The 17,000-nt window shown below is 39.9% G+C and overlaps 6 non-coding genes across 6 annotated transcripts; all 6 read right to left on the minus strand.

Moving 5' to 3' along the window:
* Positions 1-126: 126 nt before the first annotated feature.
* On the minus strand, positions 127-198 carry TRNAA-CGC (transfer RNA alanine (anticodon CGC)). The gene has a single exon. It is a non-coding gene; the product is annotated as a tRNA-Ala (tRNA).
* Positions 199-7,704: 7,506 nt separating this feature from the next.
* Positions 7,705-7,776, minus strand: TRNAA-UGC (transfer RNA alanine (anticodon UGC)). The gene has a single exon. It is a non-coding gene; the product is annotated as a tRNA-Ala (tRNA).
* A 3,975-nt stretch (positions 7,777-11,751) lies between these two features.
* On the minus strand, positions 11,752-11,823 carry TRNAA-CGC (transfer RNA alanine (anticodon CGC)). The gene has a single exon. It is a non-coding gene; the product is annotated as a tRNA-Ala (tRNA).
* A 2,178-nt stretch (positions 11,824-14,001) lies between these two features.
* Positions 14,002-14,067, minus strand: TRNAA-CGC (transfer RNA alanine (anticodon CGC)). Its single transcript has one exon. It is a non-coding gene; the product is annotated as a tRNA-Ala (tRNA).
* A 1,069-nt stretch (positions 14,068-15,136) lies between these two features.
* TRNAA-CGC (transfer RNA alanine (anticodon CGC)) lies at positions 15,137-15,208 on the minus strand. Its single transcript has one exon. It is a non-coding gene; the product is annotated as a tRNA-Ala (tRNA).
* A 1,065-nt stretch (positions 15,209-16,273) lies between these two features.
* TRNAA-CGC (transfer RNA alanine (anticodon CGC)) lies at positions 16,274-16,345 on the minus strand. Its single transcript has one exon. It is a non-coding gene; the product is annotated as a tRNA-Ala (tRNA).
* Positions 16,346-17,000: the final 655 nt, after the last annotated feature.

Consider the following 17,000-nt stretch of genomic DNA (forward strand, 5'->3'; position numbering starts at 1 on the left):
GCTTAAAGATGTTTACTTGGAGTTTCACTGGATTCAATTTATCTTCTGTTGAATAAATCCCTCAGTGGAACTATATGAAGAAAAAATTAAAAAGAATTAAAAATTAAAAAGAAAATAATGCAACACTGGAGATGCCGGGGATTGAACCCGGGGCCTCATACATGCGAAGCATGCGCTCTACCACTGAGCTACATCCCCAACACATAGAACAAACTCTATTGCATTTGAGAAAAAGGCTAGAACCTTGGTTTGTTAAAAACTAATTGTATTTTATTTTGAAAAATGTCCATCTGGTGACTCTTGTTTGCTCAATAGTTTAATGCTAAAGACATATATTAACAGAGGGAATCATTTGTAACATTTAGGCAAAGTATTATTTGGAACTCCTACAACTATGTGTGATAACTTAATGTCTATTGTTATATCAGATGGCTTAAATGCCCTCCCATTTATAGCTTTAACGGTAAAGCCATGAAGTTCTTTACTAAGAAGAATTTAAGCCAAATCTGTTCATTGCTCAATATTCTTATGGTCATGTCTTGTAACTTAATATCTATAATGACAACAGATGACCACAATTGACCAATATATAGCTTGAATTGTTAAAAAAAGCAAAATGTTCTATTTTGAGTGGCAAAAGTCGAGTCATTAAAACTGCTTGACGATTCAAAACTAAGCTCCAGAATCGAATATAGAGAGAAAACTCTACTGCAGGTAATTTTATAACATGACAGGAGGCTTCGTATTTGCTTAAGTCTCTCTTTACTAGAACTCCACAGCAGCACAGAAAACAACCAATCAGAAAAAAGTTAGGTACTATAAAACTCCACATGCATTATTTCCTCTTTCTTTGCTGCTCCGCATCAGTACAGGTCAGAGTACCACTGCCTCCTGCTCATAGTGGGTGGCTTTGGGGTTTTTATTGCTTATTTTCAGTATTTTTTATTCTATATTGTAGATTGCCTTTGTGGGATTTAGCTATATTTGTATATATATAGTCAGTAATTTATTTATCTTTCCCTTGTGAGATTTTTTCTTATGTATTCAATTTGTCTATGCCCTGTGTAATTTCATTCTATCAATGTATTTTTTCCTATATTTGTGGGGGTCTTTGGGGTCCTTACTGTTTTTTCTTTGGACTTGTGCCCCCTGTCCGTTTCCCATTTCTGTGTTCATGCATTTTTCATGCTATTTTGTTTTTCCGCATTTATCCCGCGGTGTGCCTGCCGCTCTGGGGCTTCAGGAGGCTGTCTACTTCTGCCTCCTTCGACCCCCGAGCTCCGGGACCGTGGAGTTCAACTCCGGCGGTCCCATGTGCCTTTTCGGTCGCGGGCTACTCGCGTGCGCCCAAGTACCCGGCGGCCGGATCTTTTTCCCCACGTGGCCGCCTCGCCGCGGACGCCTCCGCCCGTGGATGGCGTGTGTCCGACCGGGCGGGGGAGAGTGCGACCGGGGGTGAGTGGGACCGCCCGCGGCCCCCTCCCTCGTCGGTACATTACTCTTTGGAGGTCTGCCTCCACCCAGCTCAGTGCTTACCTTCTGCACTTGGAGCTGTATACAGGCCTTTGACTGCATGTCCATTTTAATTTCACTATAGTGACCGTTTTGAACTTGAACCTTCTATTAAGGGACTCTCTGAGTGACATTCTCCTATGGATTACTATCCATGTATGTGTGGGTGTATATTTTTGCATATACGATTTTTTGTTACATGTCAGGATTGCTGTGAGTTTGATTGACATAATTTACCTAAGTGTACTGTGATTTTACTGTCTAGTGTATATCAGATTACTGTATATCACAGAATACTGTGGGTTTTTTGCTGACAGTGTATATCACAGGTTGCTATGTGTTGTTACGGATAGTGTATTTCATAGATTTTGTTTGGCTGACAGTGTATATCACAGGTTGCTGTGTGTTTGCGGACAGTGCATATCGCTAATTTTGTTTGATCTACTGTCAGGGTATATCACAGATTGCTGTGAATTTCGAGTATTTATAAACTCGGTTATACAGGCTCTGTACAGGGGTGTACATCCTACATCCTACAGTTAGCTCTGGGATTCATTCGCTTCTCAGTATATATATTTTCTCTCAGATGGGACTACTCTGGTATATATTCTCTGTCCATGGCATATATATAGTTAACAGACTTGGATCTGACTCTAGCTGGTATGAGAGACCAGTCTACACCGATACGGTACAATTTATCAGGTTCTTGGGGAACTAATTATGTTGGCTGTTGTTTAACCCTACTCCTTGAGGTGTCCGTGATTACATTCCCCTTCACGTGTGTGCGGATGGTAATCTATAATATGCTAAGATATTTCAAATAGATCCGTGTGCGCATGTGCATACCTATCCACAGTTCATGGACAGTGGCGCTCAGTGTACCTTACATTCATGGACATGATGGTCACTGGACTACTTCCGCCTGTACCCAATACAGCTGGAATACCACTATTTGACTGCCGGGCACTTAGGGACTGCCAGTCCCGGTTCAAGTTACTCACACAGCATTACGCTGTCTAAAAGGGTTGATTGTCTAAGGGTCCTATGTCACAAGATCCCCTGAGGATCTACAATTTTTAGGGACCTCTACCCGAACTCAGAGGTCCCCGTTACTCATTCAATAACCACTGTAAAGCGCGACGGAATTGGAAGGCGCTATATAAATACATGTTAATAATAATATTGTGGTAATACACAACCCATTGAATGGCCTGCTATGTCTGTGCCCATAAGAATGGCCTGCTATGTCTGTGCCCATAAGATTGGCCTGCTATGTCTGTGCCCATAAGAATGGCCTGCTTTGTCTGTGCCCATAAGAATGGCCTGCTATGTCTGTGCCCGTAAGAATGGCCTGCTTTGTCTGTGCCCATAAGAACGGCCTGCTATGTCTGTGTCCATAAGAACGGCCTGCTATGTCTGTGCCCATAAGAACGGCCTGCTATGTCTGTGCCCATAAGAACGGCCTGCTATGTCTGTGCCCATAAGAACGGCCTGCTATGTCTGTGCTCATAAGAACGGCCTGCTATGTCTGCGCCCATAAGAACGGCCTGCTATGTCTGCGCCCATAAGAACGGCCTGTTATGTCTGTGCCCGTAAAAACGGCCTGTTATGTCTGTGCCCGTAAAAACGGCCTGCTATGTCTGTGCCCGTAAGAACGGCCTGCTATGTCTGTGCCCATAAGGACAGCCTACTATGTCTGTGCCCTTTAAAATGGCCTGCTAGGTCTGAATGGCCTGCTATGTCGGTGCCTACTTGAATGGCCTGCTATGTCTGTGACTATTTGCTTGACTAACCGTTCTGTGTCCATTCGTTTGGCCTGCTGGGCCTGTGCCCTACTGACGGGCCTACACTATTGGTACCGAACCCCCTCTTGGCCGCAGGCCAGGGGTAATATCACTGAGGAAATCCCAGTGCCCACCAGTGACATGGAGATAGGCAGGTGTCCAGACAAACACCATTGCCATAGTGTTCAAGAGGACACCAGTATACAGCCATCTGAATATGGTGGGAAGGGTGAAGGCCCTTAACCTCATGCCTGAAGGACAGAGTTTCTTATGAAGACCCCGGACACATCCACGGTTTACTCCAAACCGGCGACGGCACATCTCCAAGGAGAACTTCGCACAGGCAAGGACCGGTACTCAGACTCCTACAGGAGAAAGTAGTGTGTTTTCCTTGTCTTTGCCAGCTACTCCGTATCTGCCCCCGGAACTTTATAGGTTCAGTAGTTTTTTCCTGCGTTGGGTTGGCTCCTGGCCCTGTCCGGTGGGACTTACTTTTCTTACCTCCCGGCCTGCTGTTTGCCTTCTATCCGGATAGAATTGGTGTATTTTTCCCTTATCTACATTGATTGTTGCTTTTTTGTTTTTCATGACTTCCTTTTCCTTTCGCTCGGGTCGTCGTGAGGCCTGACTTGACCTCCTCCGGCCTCCCGGGCACTCGTGGATCGCGGAGAACGTCTCCAGCTTTCCTCAGACTACCAATGGTCTACCTGGACCCCGCGCGCGCGCACAGGATCCAGTTAGTCGGTTGATAGTTTTCCATCGTTGTTTCCGAAGATTGCCCTCAGCCTTATGCTGACATTAATATTCGGTGCGCCCTACAGTTTGGTCACCCTGAATCTCTAGGGACTCTAGTTTGCACCACGGGAGGGTGCGGCCCTCCATCACCTCTATCCGAGTATATATTTATTTTCAGGAACATAGGGCGAACCCTCTCATGCAGAGCCGGATAATGATTTGTTATTAGAGGGCGCAACCCTCACTCGTCCTCAACCAGATACTGGGCTGGATACAGAGGACAGATTGGGAGGACCCATTCTCATAGAGGGAACCGGTCTCGGATGTAGACTCTGCTGTTGGTTGCTAACGGGCACGGCCCGCTCAGGCTAGCAGCCGGACGCTCTCACGGTATGCGATCACAGTAGTAGAGAGCGCGGCTCTCTCATACACTCGACGCTCTACAGTACCGGCCATCTGTTCATCGCACAGGCTTGTACCTGTGCAGGACATTAATGACTACATAGAGGGGCGTCCCTCCTGCGTTCAATTGGAGCTGACATCCACGCTACTGACTTCGTCCTAGAGGACTGCCTGGTCATGCAAGAATTGCATGTTTAGACTAGATACCTCTATTCTATCTCCTGTAATGGATCTACTAGATCCGGACCGCTGTAACACGTAAGAAATACTCAGAGGTATAACGGGGGGAGTCTCCCACTTATTTACACGCACTCCTGGAGAGGGTGCGGCTAACGGATGGCCCTCCGGTATTCTGAGAGTGCAGGTTTGGGCATATTCTCCACCACTTAATACAGAGATTGCTTTCTGTTTTTGGATATCCAGACCATTACGAACAAACTGCGCAGACAGTTTCTCCCATGTCAAGATGTCAGGAGTTACGGTGACCTTCATGGAGAAAACGAGCACTGCCTTGCTCGGGTAACTGGATTCTGGAAGGCCTATTACCCGGTCTGAAAGACCATAAACCCCAGTTGCCTTGACTTCCCCGATCATTATGACCTTGGGATAGATGGCAGGCTGCCCCGTCTCCTCGGAGCGCGTGCCTGGTGAACATGGTTCAGAGATAGAGGAACCTCCGTTTCGGCTCTACTTATCCCTCACGGGAGCCGTTTTGTTGGATTCGCGCTAACCTATTTTTCAACTACCGTCGAGGAGACCTACGAGACTTTATGGAGGTGCTTGGTGTGCCCCGACTCCTACACAGACATCTCTCACTCTTGGACGAAGGCATCTCTGGATGGAAATCTGCGTTCCGGCTTGCCTTTCCCATTCCTTCGAAGATTCTGGGATTCACTATTCCCAGAGTAGTCGACCACCGTTTCTTCCACACCAGTTCAGTTCGGAACCTTGAATGGACGTCCTGTGGAGTTTTTTCTCTACTGCGTCCGAGGATTACACAGTCCATTTGGAATATTGGTATCACTTAGAGTACGGCTGGTTTGGCCACACTCTTGCCTGCATTATGAATTTATCCTCGGATGAGACATCTCACCGGGTAGGACAGGAAGGAACGGAAGATCCGCCTCGGTTTTTCTATTGCGATTTTGGTGGTGGTCTTAGGTGCATTCCTTGAGATTAGAGATCTACCTGCAAGGCCGCATTGCCGAATGGCCCTGGCACGATCGGAGGAGCCGCCTTACGGATCATGAGTTGAGACTTGGTGTCAGTTTTCTTCTCGCGACCCTAAGTCCTAGATCGGATTTCGAAATTATACAACTACAGGAATGTGGCTAATAGGTCAGCTTGACAGCTCATGGACCGACTTCTAGGAAACAGGTTGCAACACCACGTACAATGGATTTACCGGCGGATGGTGCTTTTTTCCGGATTTGAGATGCTTCGTCGGTTGGCATCTTCTTTGACCCGTCGGCTGTCATTTATCGTATTTGGAATGTCCAATTAGGATTACTCTGATATTTCCTGGAATAGATACCAGCGACACAAACAGTGTTGGATTGGTGAACTGAGCGTTGAAACAGCAAATACGAAGCCTCCTGTCATGTTATAAAATTGTAGATTATGCTAGCTTTAGTGTACCTATAATCTTAATTTTATTAATGACAGGAGGCGAGTATTTCCCACCCATTCTTGTCCCTCCCTTGTTTAATGTTATAGTTTAGATTATCAGGTACGTATGCAACTCTGTTTGTTGTCTCTGCTACCTGTCGCTTGTTCCTTATGTCTGTGTTTTTTTCCATAAGTAGGGTTGGGATATTTATATATTAGGTTAATTTGGTTGCTACATTGGGTACCTACATGTTTATTCAGAGTACATTTCATTGGATAATCAACCTGTTCTATTCTGTTTTTCTCTCATTTCAGTTTACAGTCCATCTACACTATCTAGTTTGTCGGTTACACTTGGATGGTGGACATCGTTATATTCATCGTATCTAGGACTTCGTTTCTTCCCCATGATGTTCTCTGCCTTTTATTCTGTTTTGTCGCAGCTTGAAAGAGGAAATGATGCATGTGGAGGGGAGTTTTATAGTACCTAACTTTTTTCTGATTGGTTGTTTTCTGTGCTGCTGTGGAGTTCTAGTAAAGAGAGACTTGACTGGCATTTCATGGACACCAGGCACAAAATCTTTTGAGACGTTTCATCGAGTTGGTTCACTAAACTCTGAATTTTTCAGGATCAAAATCTGAATTGCATTTTTTTAGGTTGAAAGGGCCAAGCTGTAGAAGTAGCTGTGTTGGACTCTTTTCTAAAACATAAGTAGCTGGGTTGGACTCTTTTCTGAAACATCAGTTCTTGAAACAATTTATATAACGCTACAGTGGCCAAAGAAATCAGTTCTCACCTATTGAGAAGTCAAGAAACTACAAATGTGAAGTCAAGAAAACGTCCAGAAACTCTAGAATTTAAGTAGGGTAATCAATGTACACTATTCAAAACCCACTTCAGAGAAACAGGTAACTTTACTCTATTTTCTTTGGGAATGAGGACATCTAATGCCGACTTTGTCCTCAGATGGAATCCAGGCATAACCTTTTAAGACAGGAGAGGATGGGAACCTAAAGAAATCTCTTTGGATTAATTCATTAATGTTCAATATTGTAGTAAAACTAAAAGCATATGGTAACGTTTACACTTATTGAGAGAAGCTGTGCCTAAAGCTGCATTTGAGAAGCCCTTGTAAACCTCACTTTTGCCTTAATATTTCACTTGATATGCCCTCCCATTTATTGCTTTAATGTTAAAGCCTTGAAAATCTTCACTAAGTATATCATCTATTGGGACAAATCTGTTTATTGTTTAGTAGTCCTACGACTATGTCTCCTAACTCAAAATCTATCATGACACCAGATGACCATAATGGTCCCATTGAAAGCTTGAATAGTTGCAAAAATAAAATATGTTAATTTGAGTGGCAAATGTCGAGTCGCTAAAACTGCCTGTCGATTCAAAACGCTATCTACACTAATACACTTTGGCGAAAAACAGACAACGCTATTCTATTTTCTTTGGGAATGAGGAAATCTAATGCAGACTTTGTCCTCAGATGGATTTCAGGATCAACATTTTTAGACAAGAGAGGATGGGAGCTTAAAGATGTTTCCTTGGAGTTTCACTTGATTCAATTTATCTTCTGTTGAATAAATCCCTCAGTGGAACTATATGAAGAAATATCAATACCACACGATTAAAAAGAAAAATATGCAACACTGGAGATGCCGGGGATTGAAACCGGGGCCTCATACATGCAAAGCATGCGCTCTACCACTGAGCTACATCCCCAACACATGGAGCAAGCTCTATAGCATTTGAGAAAAAGGCTAGAGCCTTGGTTTGTTAAAAACTAATTGTATTTTATTTTGAAAAATGTCCATCTGGTGACTCTTGTTTGCTCAATAGTTTAATGCTAAAGACATATATTAACAGAGGGAATCATTTGTAACATTTAGGCAAAGTATTATTTGGAACTCCTACAACTATGTGTGATAACTTAATGTCTATTGTTATATCAGATGGCTTAAATGCCCTCCCATTTATAGCTTTAACGGTCAAGCCATGAAGTTCTTTACTAAGAAGAATTTAAGCCAAATCTGTTCATTGCTCAATATTCTTATGGTCATGTCTTGTAACTTAATATCCATCATGACAACAGATGACCATAATTGACCAATATATAGCTTGAATTGTTAAAAAACCCAAAATGTTCTATTTTGAGTTGCAAAAGTCGAGTCATTAAAACTGCTTGACGATTCAAAACTAAGCTCCAGAATCGAATATAGAGAGAAAACTCTACTGCAGGTAATTATCATTGTTTGGGGGAGGGGGGATGAAGATTTAAAATTGATGGACTGGCATTTCATGGACACCAGGCACAAAATCTTTTGAGACGTTTCATCGAGTTGGTTCACTAAACTCTGAATTTTTCAGGATCAAAATCTGAATTGCATTTTTTTAGGTTGAAAGGGCCAAGCTGTAGAAGTAGCTGTGTTGGACTATTTTCTAAAACATAAGTAGCTGGGTTGGACTCTTTTCTGAAACATCAGTTCTTGAAACAATTTATATAACGCTACAGTGGCCAAAGAAATCAGTTCTCACCTATTGAGAAGTCAAGAAACTACAAATGTGAAGTCAAGAAAACGTCCAGAAACTCTAGAATTTAAGTAGGGTAATCAATGTACACTATTCAAAACCCACTTCAGAGAAACAGGTAACTTTACTCTATTTTCTTTGGGAATGAGGACATCTAATGCCGACTTTGTCCTCAGATGGAATCCAGGCATAACCTTTTAAGACAGGAGAGGATGGGAACCTAAAGAAATCTCTTTGGATTAATTCATTAATGTTCAATATTGTAGTAAAACTAAAAGCATATGGTAACGTTTACACTTATTGAGAGAAGCTGTGCCTAAAGCTGCATTTGAGAAGCCCTTGTAAACCTCACTTTTGCCTTAATATTTCACTTGATATGCCCTCCCATTTATTGCTTTAATGTTAAAGCCTTGAAAATCTTCACTAAGTATATCATCTATTGGGACAAATCTGTTTATTGTTTAGTAGTCCTACGACTATGTCTCCTAACTCAAAATCTATCATGACACCAGATGACCATAATGGTCCCATTGAAAGCTTGAATAGTTGCAAAAATAAAATATGTTAATTTGAGTGGCAAATGTTGATTCGCTAAAACTGCCTGTCGATTCAAAACGCTATCTACACTAATTCACTTTGGTGAATAAAATGATATATAATAAGTGTGGGTGCATTTAATATGAAAGAGGTGAATTATCGTTGGACAGACATGTAGCGCAAATGCCAGGTTAAATAAGCTGTGACTAAAGCCGAGTTTGTGAATATTTTGAAAAGATCACTTTTTGCCTACATATTTTTCTTGATACAATTCATCTTCTGGTGAATAAATTCTTCATTGGAACTATGTAAACAAAGTCACTCATGCCGACTCTTCTAAATTAAAATTAACTGCACCTGGAGATGCCGGGGATTGAAAACGTGGCCTCATACATGCAAAGCATGCGCTCTACCACTGAGCTACAACCCCATTACATTTCTCGAGTTGTACAGAACACGACACACAAATAGAACCTCGTCTCATTCGAAAAAATAGCCTTGTCTATTTTTTTTAATAAAGTTCGTCTGAGGACTGTAGATTGCAAAATAGTTAAAAGCCTCAGATGTATTTTAACAGAGGTAATAGTTGGACACATTTAACCACATCCAATGATTGTTTAGGACTCCTAGCCTACGTATGGTAACTTAGTGTCAATTGTTATATCAGATGGCTTAAATGCCCTTCCATTTATGACTTTATTGGTCAAAATATGAAGTTCTTCACTAAGTATATCATCTTCTTATCCAAAAATTATCCTCTTTTACTCGGGGAATGAGGACCTATAATCGATTTACTGACACCTCATGGACACCAGGCACCAGATTTTCTGAGACAGCAGTGAACAGGATCTTAGCAGATGTTTAATTAAGTTTGCTCACTCAACTCTAAATTGTTCAAAATCAAAACCTGAATTGCATTTTCTTTTCGGCTAAACGTTCCAAGCTGTGGAAGGAGCTATGTTGGACTCTTTTCTAAAACATCAGCCTTGAAACAATTTTAATAAAGCTTCTGTAGCCAAAGAAATGAAATTCTCATGAGAAGTCACTAAAACTACGAATGTGAGGTCAAGGAAACTTCCCGAAACTCTAGAATTTAAGTAGGATACGCCATATACACTATTAAAACCCCACTTAGAGAAGTTGGCAACGCTATGCTATTTTCTTTGGGAATAAGGAAATCTAATGCAGACTCTGTCCTCAGAAGGAAACCAGACACAGGATTTTTAAGACAAGAGAGGATTTGGAGCTTAAAGATTTTTCTTTGGATTGATACACTAATGTTGACATTGTTGTGTGATAATTACTAAATTGTAAAATTTTGACTTATTTAAAGAAGCTGTGAGTAAAGCCGAGTTTGTGAATATTTTTAAAACATCACTTTTTGCCTACATATTTTTCTCGATACAATTCATCTTGTGGTGAATAAATTCTTCATTGGAACTATGTAAACAAAGTCACTCATGCCGACTCTTCTAAATTAAAATTAACTGCACCTGGAGATGCCAGGGATTGAACCCGGGGCATCATACATGTGAACCAAGCGCTCTACCACTGAGCTACATCCCCATTACATTGCTGCAGCATTACAGAACACGACACACAAATAGAACCTCAGCTCATTCGAAAAAATAGCCTTGTCTATTTTTTTTTAATAAAGTTCGTCTGAGGACTGTAGATTGCAAAATAGTTAAAAGCCTCAGATGTATATTAACAGAGGTAATAGTTGGACACATTTAACCACATCCAATGATTGTTTAGGACTCCTAGCCTACTTATGGTAACTTAGTGTCAATTGTTATATGAGATGGCTTAAATGCCCTTCCATTTATGACTTTATTGGTCAAAATATGAAGTTCTTCACTAAGTATATCATCTTCTTATCCAAAAATTATCCTCTTTTACTCGGGGAATGAGGACCTATAATCGATTTACTGACACCTCATGGACACCAGGCACCAGATTTTCTGAGACAGCAGTGAACAGGATCTTAGCAGATGTTTAATTAAGTTTGCTCACTCAACTCTAAATTGTTCAAAATCAAAACCTGAATTGCATTTTCTTTTCGGCTAAACGTTCCAAGCTGTGGAAGGAGCTATGTTGGACTCTTTTCAAAAACATCAGCCTTGAAACAATTTTAATAAAGCTTCTGTAGCCAAAGAAATGAAATTCTCATGAGAAGTCACTAAAACTACGAATGTGAGGTAAAGGAAACTTCCCGAAACTCTAGAATTTAAGTAGGATACGCCATATACACTATTAAAACCCCACTTAGAGAAGTTGGCAACGCTATGCTATTTTCTTTGGGAATAAGGAAATCTAATGCAGACTCTGTCCTCAGAAGGAAACCAGACACAGGATTTTTAAGACAAGAGAGGATTTGGAGCTTAAAGATTTTTCTTTGGATTGATACACTAATGTTGACATTGTTGTGTGATAATTACTAAATTGTAAAATTTTGACTTATTTAAAGAAGCTGTGAGTAAAGCCGAGTTTGTGAATATTTTGAAAACATCACTTTTTGCCTACATATTTTTCTCGATACAATTCATCTTCTGGTGAATAAATTCTTCATTGGAACTATGTAAACAAAGTCACTCATGCCGACTCTTCTAAATTAAAATTAACTGCACCTGGAGATGCCGGGGATTGAACCCGGGGCCTCATACATGCGAAGCAGGCGCTCTACCACTGAGCTACATCCCCATTACATTGCTACAGTTGTACAGAACACGACACACAAATAGAACCTCGGCTCATTCGAAAAAATAACCTTGTCTATTTTTTTTTATAAAGTTCGTCTGAGGACTGTAGATTGCAAAATAGTTAAAAGCCTCAGATGTATATTAACAGAGGTAATAGTTGGACACATTTAACCACATCCAATGATTGTTTAGGACTCCTAGCCTACGTATGGTAACTTAGTGTCAATTGTTATATGAGATGGCTTAAATGCCCTTCCATTTATGACTTTATTGGTCAAAATATGAAGTTCTTCACTAAGTATATCATCTTCTTATCCAAAAATTATCCTCTTTTACTCGGGGAATGAGGACCTATAATCGATTTACTGACACCTCATGGACACCAGGCACCAGATTTTCTGAGACAGCAGTGAACAGGATCTTAGCAGATGTTTAATTAAGTTTGCTCACTCAGCTCTAAATTGTTCAAAATCAAAACCTGAATTGCATTTTCTTTTCGGCTAAACGTTCCAAGCTGTGGAAGAGCTATGTTGGACTCTTTTCTAAAACATCAGCCTTGAAACAATTTTAATAAAGCTTCTGTAGCCAAAGAAATGAAATTCTCATGAGAAGTCACTAAAACTACGAATGTGAGGTCAAGGAAACTTCCCGAAACTCTAGAATTTAAGTAGGATACGCCATATACACTATTAAAACCCCACTTAGAGAAGTTGGCAACGCTATGCTATTTTCTTTGGGAATAAGGAAATCTAATGCAGACTCTGTCCTCAGAAGGAAACCAGACACAGGATTTTTAAGACAAGAGAGGATTTGGAGCTTAAAGATTTTTCTTTGGATTGATACACTAATGTTGACATTGTTGTGTGATAATTACTAAATTGTAAAATTTTGACTTATTTAAAGAAGCTGTGACTAAAGCCGAGTTTGTGAATATTTTGAAAACATCACTTTTTGCCTACATATTTTTCTCGATACAATTCATCTTCTGGTGAATAAATTCTTCATTGGAACTATGTAAACAAAGTCACTCATGCCGACTCTTCTAAATTAAAATTTACTGCCGGGGATTGAACCCGGGACCTCATACATGCGAAGCATGCGCTCCACCACTGAGCTACATCCCCATTACATTGCTACAGTTGTACAGAACACGACACACAAATAGAACCTCGGCTCATTCGAAAAAATAACCTTGTCTATTTTTTTTTAATAAAGTTCGTCTGAGGACTGTAGATTGCAAAATAGTTAAAAGCCTCAGATGTATATTAACAGAGGTAATAGTTGGACACATTTAACCACATCCAATGATTGTTTAGGACTCCTAGCCTACGTATGGTAACTTAGTGTCAATTGTTATATCAGATGGCTTAAATGCCCTTCCATTTATGACTTTATTGGTCAAAATATGAAGTTCTTCACTAAGTATATCATCTTCTTATCCAAAAATTATCCTCTTTTACTCGGGGAATGAGGACCTTTAATCGATTTACTGACACCTCATGGACACCAGGCACCAGATTTTCTGAGACAGCAGTGAACAGGATCTTAGCAGATGTTTAATTAAGTTTGCTCACTCAACTCGAAATTGTTCAAAATCAAAACCTGAATTGCATTTTCTTTTCGGCTAAACGTTCCAAGCTGTGGAAGGAGCTATGTTGGACTCTTTTCTAAAACATCAGCCTTGAAACAATTTTAATAAAGCTTCTGTAGCCAAAGAAATGAAATTCTCATGAGAAGTCACTAAAACTACGAATGTGAGGTCAAGGAAACTTCCCGAAACTCTAGAATTTAAGTAGGATACGCCATATACACTATTAAAACCCCACTTAGAGAAGTTGGCAACGCTATGCTATTTTCTTTGGGAATAAGGAAATCTAATGCAGACTCTGTCCTCAGAAGGAAACCAGACACAGGATTTTTAAGACAAGAGAGGATTTGGAGCTTAAAGATTTTTCTTTGGATTGATACACTAATGTTGACATTGTTGTGTGATAATTACTAAATTGTAAAATTTTGACTTATTTAAAGAAGCTGTGACTAAAGCCGAGTTTGTGAATATTTTGAAAACATCACTTTTTGCCTACATATTTTTCTCGATACAATTCATCTTCTGGTGAATAAATTCTTCATTGGAACTATGTAAACAAAGTCACTCATGCCGACTCTTCTAAATTAAAATTAACTGCCGGGGATTGAACCCGGGGCCTCATACATGCGAAGCATGCGCTCTACCACTGAGCTACATCCCCATTACATTGCTACAGTTGTACAGAACACGACACACAAATAGAACCTCGGCTCATTCGAAAAAATAACCTTGTCTATTTTTTTTTAATAAAGTTCGTCTGAGGACTGTAGATTGCAGAATAGTTAAAAGCCTCAGATGTATATTAACAGAGGTAATAGTTGGACACATTTAACCACATCCAATGATTGTTTAGGACTCCTAGCCTACGTATGGTAACTTAGTGTCAATTGTTATATCAGATGGCTTAAATGCCCTTCCATTTATGACTTTATTGGTCAAAATATGAAGTTCTTCACTAAGTATATCATCTTCTTATCCAAAAATTATCCTCTTTTACTCGGGGAATGAGGACCTATAATCGATTTACTGACACCTCATGGACACCAGGCACCAGATTTTCTGAGACAGCAGTGAACAGGATCTTAGCAGATGTTTAATTAAGTTTGCTCACTCAACTCTAAATTGTTCAAAATCAAAACCTGAATTGCATTTTCTTTTCGGCTAAACGTTCCAAGCTGTGGAAGGAGCTATGTTGGACTCTTTTCTAAAACATCAGCCTTGAAACAATTTTAATAAAGCTTCTGTAGCCAAAGAAATGAAATTCTCATGAGAAGTCACTAAAACTACGAATGTGAGGTCAAGGAAACTTCCCGAAACTCTAGAATTTAAGTAGGATACGCCATATACACTATTAAAACCCCACTTAGAGAAGTTGGCAACGCTATGCTATTTTCTTTGGGAATAAGGAAATCTAATGCAGACTCTGTCCTCAGAAGGAAACCAGACACAGGATTTTTAAGACAAGAGAGGATTTGGAGCTTAAAGATTTTTCTTTGGATTGATACACTAATGTTGACATTGTTGTGTGATAATTACTAAATTGTAAAATTTTGACTTATTTAAAGAAGCTGTGACTAAAGCCGAGTTTGTGAATATTTTGAAAACATCACTTTTTGCCTACATATTTTTCTCGATACAATTCATCTTGTGGTGAATAAATTCTTCATTGGAACTATGTAAACAAAGTCACTCATGCCGACTCTTCTAAATTAAAATTAACTGCACCTGGAGATGCCGGGGATTGAACCCGGGGCCTCATACATGCGAAGCAGGCGCTCTACCACTGAGCTACATCCCCATTACATTGCTACAGTTGTACAGAACACGACACACAAATAGAACCTCGGCTCATTCGAAAAAATAACCTTGTCTATTTTTTTTTAATAAAGTTTGTCTGAGGACTGTAGATTGCAAAATAGTTAAAAGCCTCAGATGTATATTAACAGAGGTAATAGTTGGACACATTTAACCACATCCAATGATTGTTTAGGACTCCTAGCCTACGTATGGTAACTTAGTGTCAATTGTTATATGAGATGGCTTAAATGCCCTTCCATTTATGACTTTATTGGTCAAAATATGAAGTTCTTCACTAAGTATGTCATCTTCTTATCCAAAAATTATCCTCTTTTACTCGGGGAATGAGGACCTATAATCGATTTACTGACACCTCATGGACACCAGGCACCAGATTTTCTGAGACAGCAGTGAACAGGATCTTAGCAGATGTTTAATTAAGTTTGCTCACTCAACTCTAAATTGTTCAAAATCAAAACCTGAATTGCATTTTCTTTTCGGCTAAACGTTCCAAGCTGTGGAAGGAGCTATGTTGGACTCTTTTCTAAAACATCAGCCTTGAAACAATTTTAATAAAGCTTCTGTAGCCAAAGAAATGAAATTCTCATGAGAAGTCACTAAAACTACGAATGTGAGGTCAAGGAAACTTCCCGAAACTCTAGAATTTAAGTAGGATACGCCATATACACTATTAAAACCCCACTTAGAGAAGTTGGCAACGCTATGCTATTTTCTTTGGGAATAAGGAAATCTAATGCAGACTCTGTCCTCAGAAGGAAACCAGACACAGGATTTTTAAGACAAGAGAGGATTTGGAGCTTAAAGATTTTTCTTTGGATTGATACACTAATGTTGACATTGTTGTGTGATAATTACTAAATTGTAAAATTTTTACTTATTTAAAGAAGCTGTGAGTAAAGCCGAGTTTGTGAATATTTTGAAAACATCACTTTTTGCCTTCATATTTTTCTCGATACAATTCATCTTCTGGTGAATAAATTCTTCATTGGAACTATGTAAACAAAGTCACTCATGCCGACTCTTCTAAATTAAAATTAACTGCACCTGGAGATGCCGGGGATTGAACCCGGGGCCTCATACATGCGAAGCATGCGCTCTACCACTGAGCTACATCCCCATTACATTGCTACAGTTGTACAGAACACGACACACAAATAGAACCTCGGCTCATTCGAAAAAATAACCTTGTCTATTTTTTTTTAATAAAGTTCGTCTGAGGACTGTAGATTGCAAAATAGTTAAAAGCCTCAGATGTATATTAACAGAGGTAATAGTTGGACACATTTAACCACATCCAATGATTGTTTAGGACTCTTAGCCTACGTATGGTAACTTAGTGTCAATTGTTATATCAGATGGCTTAAATGCCCTTCCATTTATGACTTTATTGGTCAAAATATGAAGTTCTTCACTAAGTATATCATCTTCTTATCCAAAAATTATCCTCTTTTACTCGGGGAATGAGGACCTATAATCGATTTACTGACACCTCATGGACACCAGGCACCAGATTTTCTGAGACAGCAGTGAACAGGATCTTAGCAGATGTTTAATTAAGTTTGCTCACTCAACTCTAAATTGTTCAAAATCAAAACCTGAATTGCATTTTCTTTTCGGCTAAACGTTCCAAGCTGTGGAAGGAGCTATGTTGGACTCTTTTCTAAAACATCAGCCTTGAAACAATTTTAATAAAGCTTCTGTAGCCAAAGAAATGAAATTCTCATGAGAAGTCACTAAAACTACGAATGTGAGGTCAAGGAAACTTCCCGAAA

The sequence above is a fragment of the Pelobates fuscus genome, chromosome 12 (genome assembly GCF_036172605.1).
Source record: "Pelobates fuscus isolate aPelFus1 chromosome 12, aPelFus1.pri, whole genome shotgun sequence".
In the NCBI taxonomy this organism is placed as follows: Eukaryota; Metazoa; Chordata; class Amphibia; order Anura; family Pelobatidae; genus Pelobates; species Pelobates fuscus.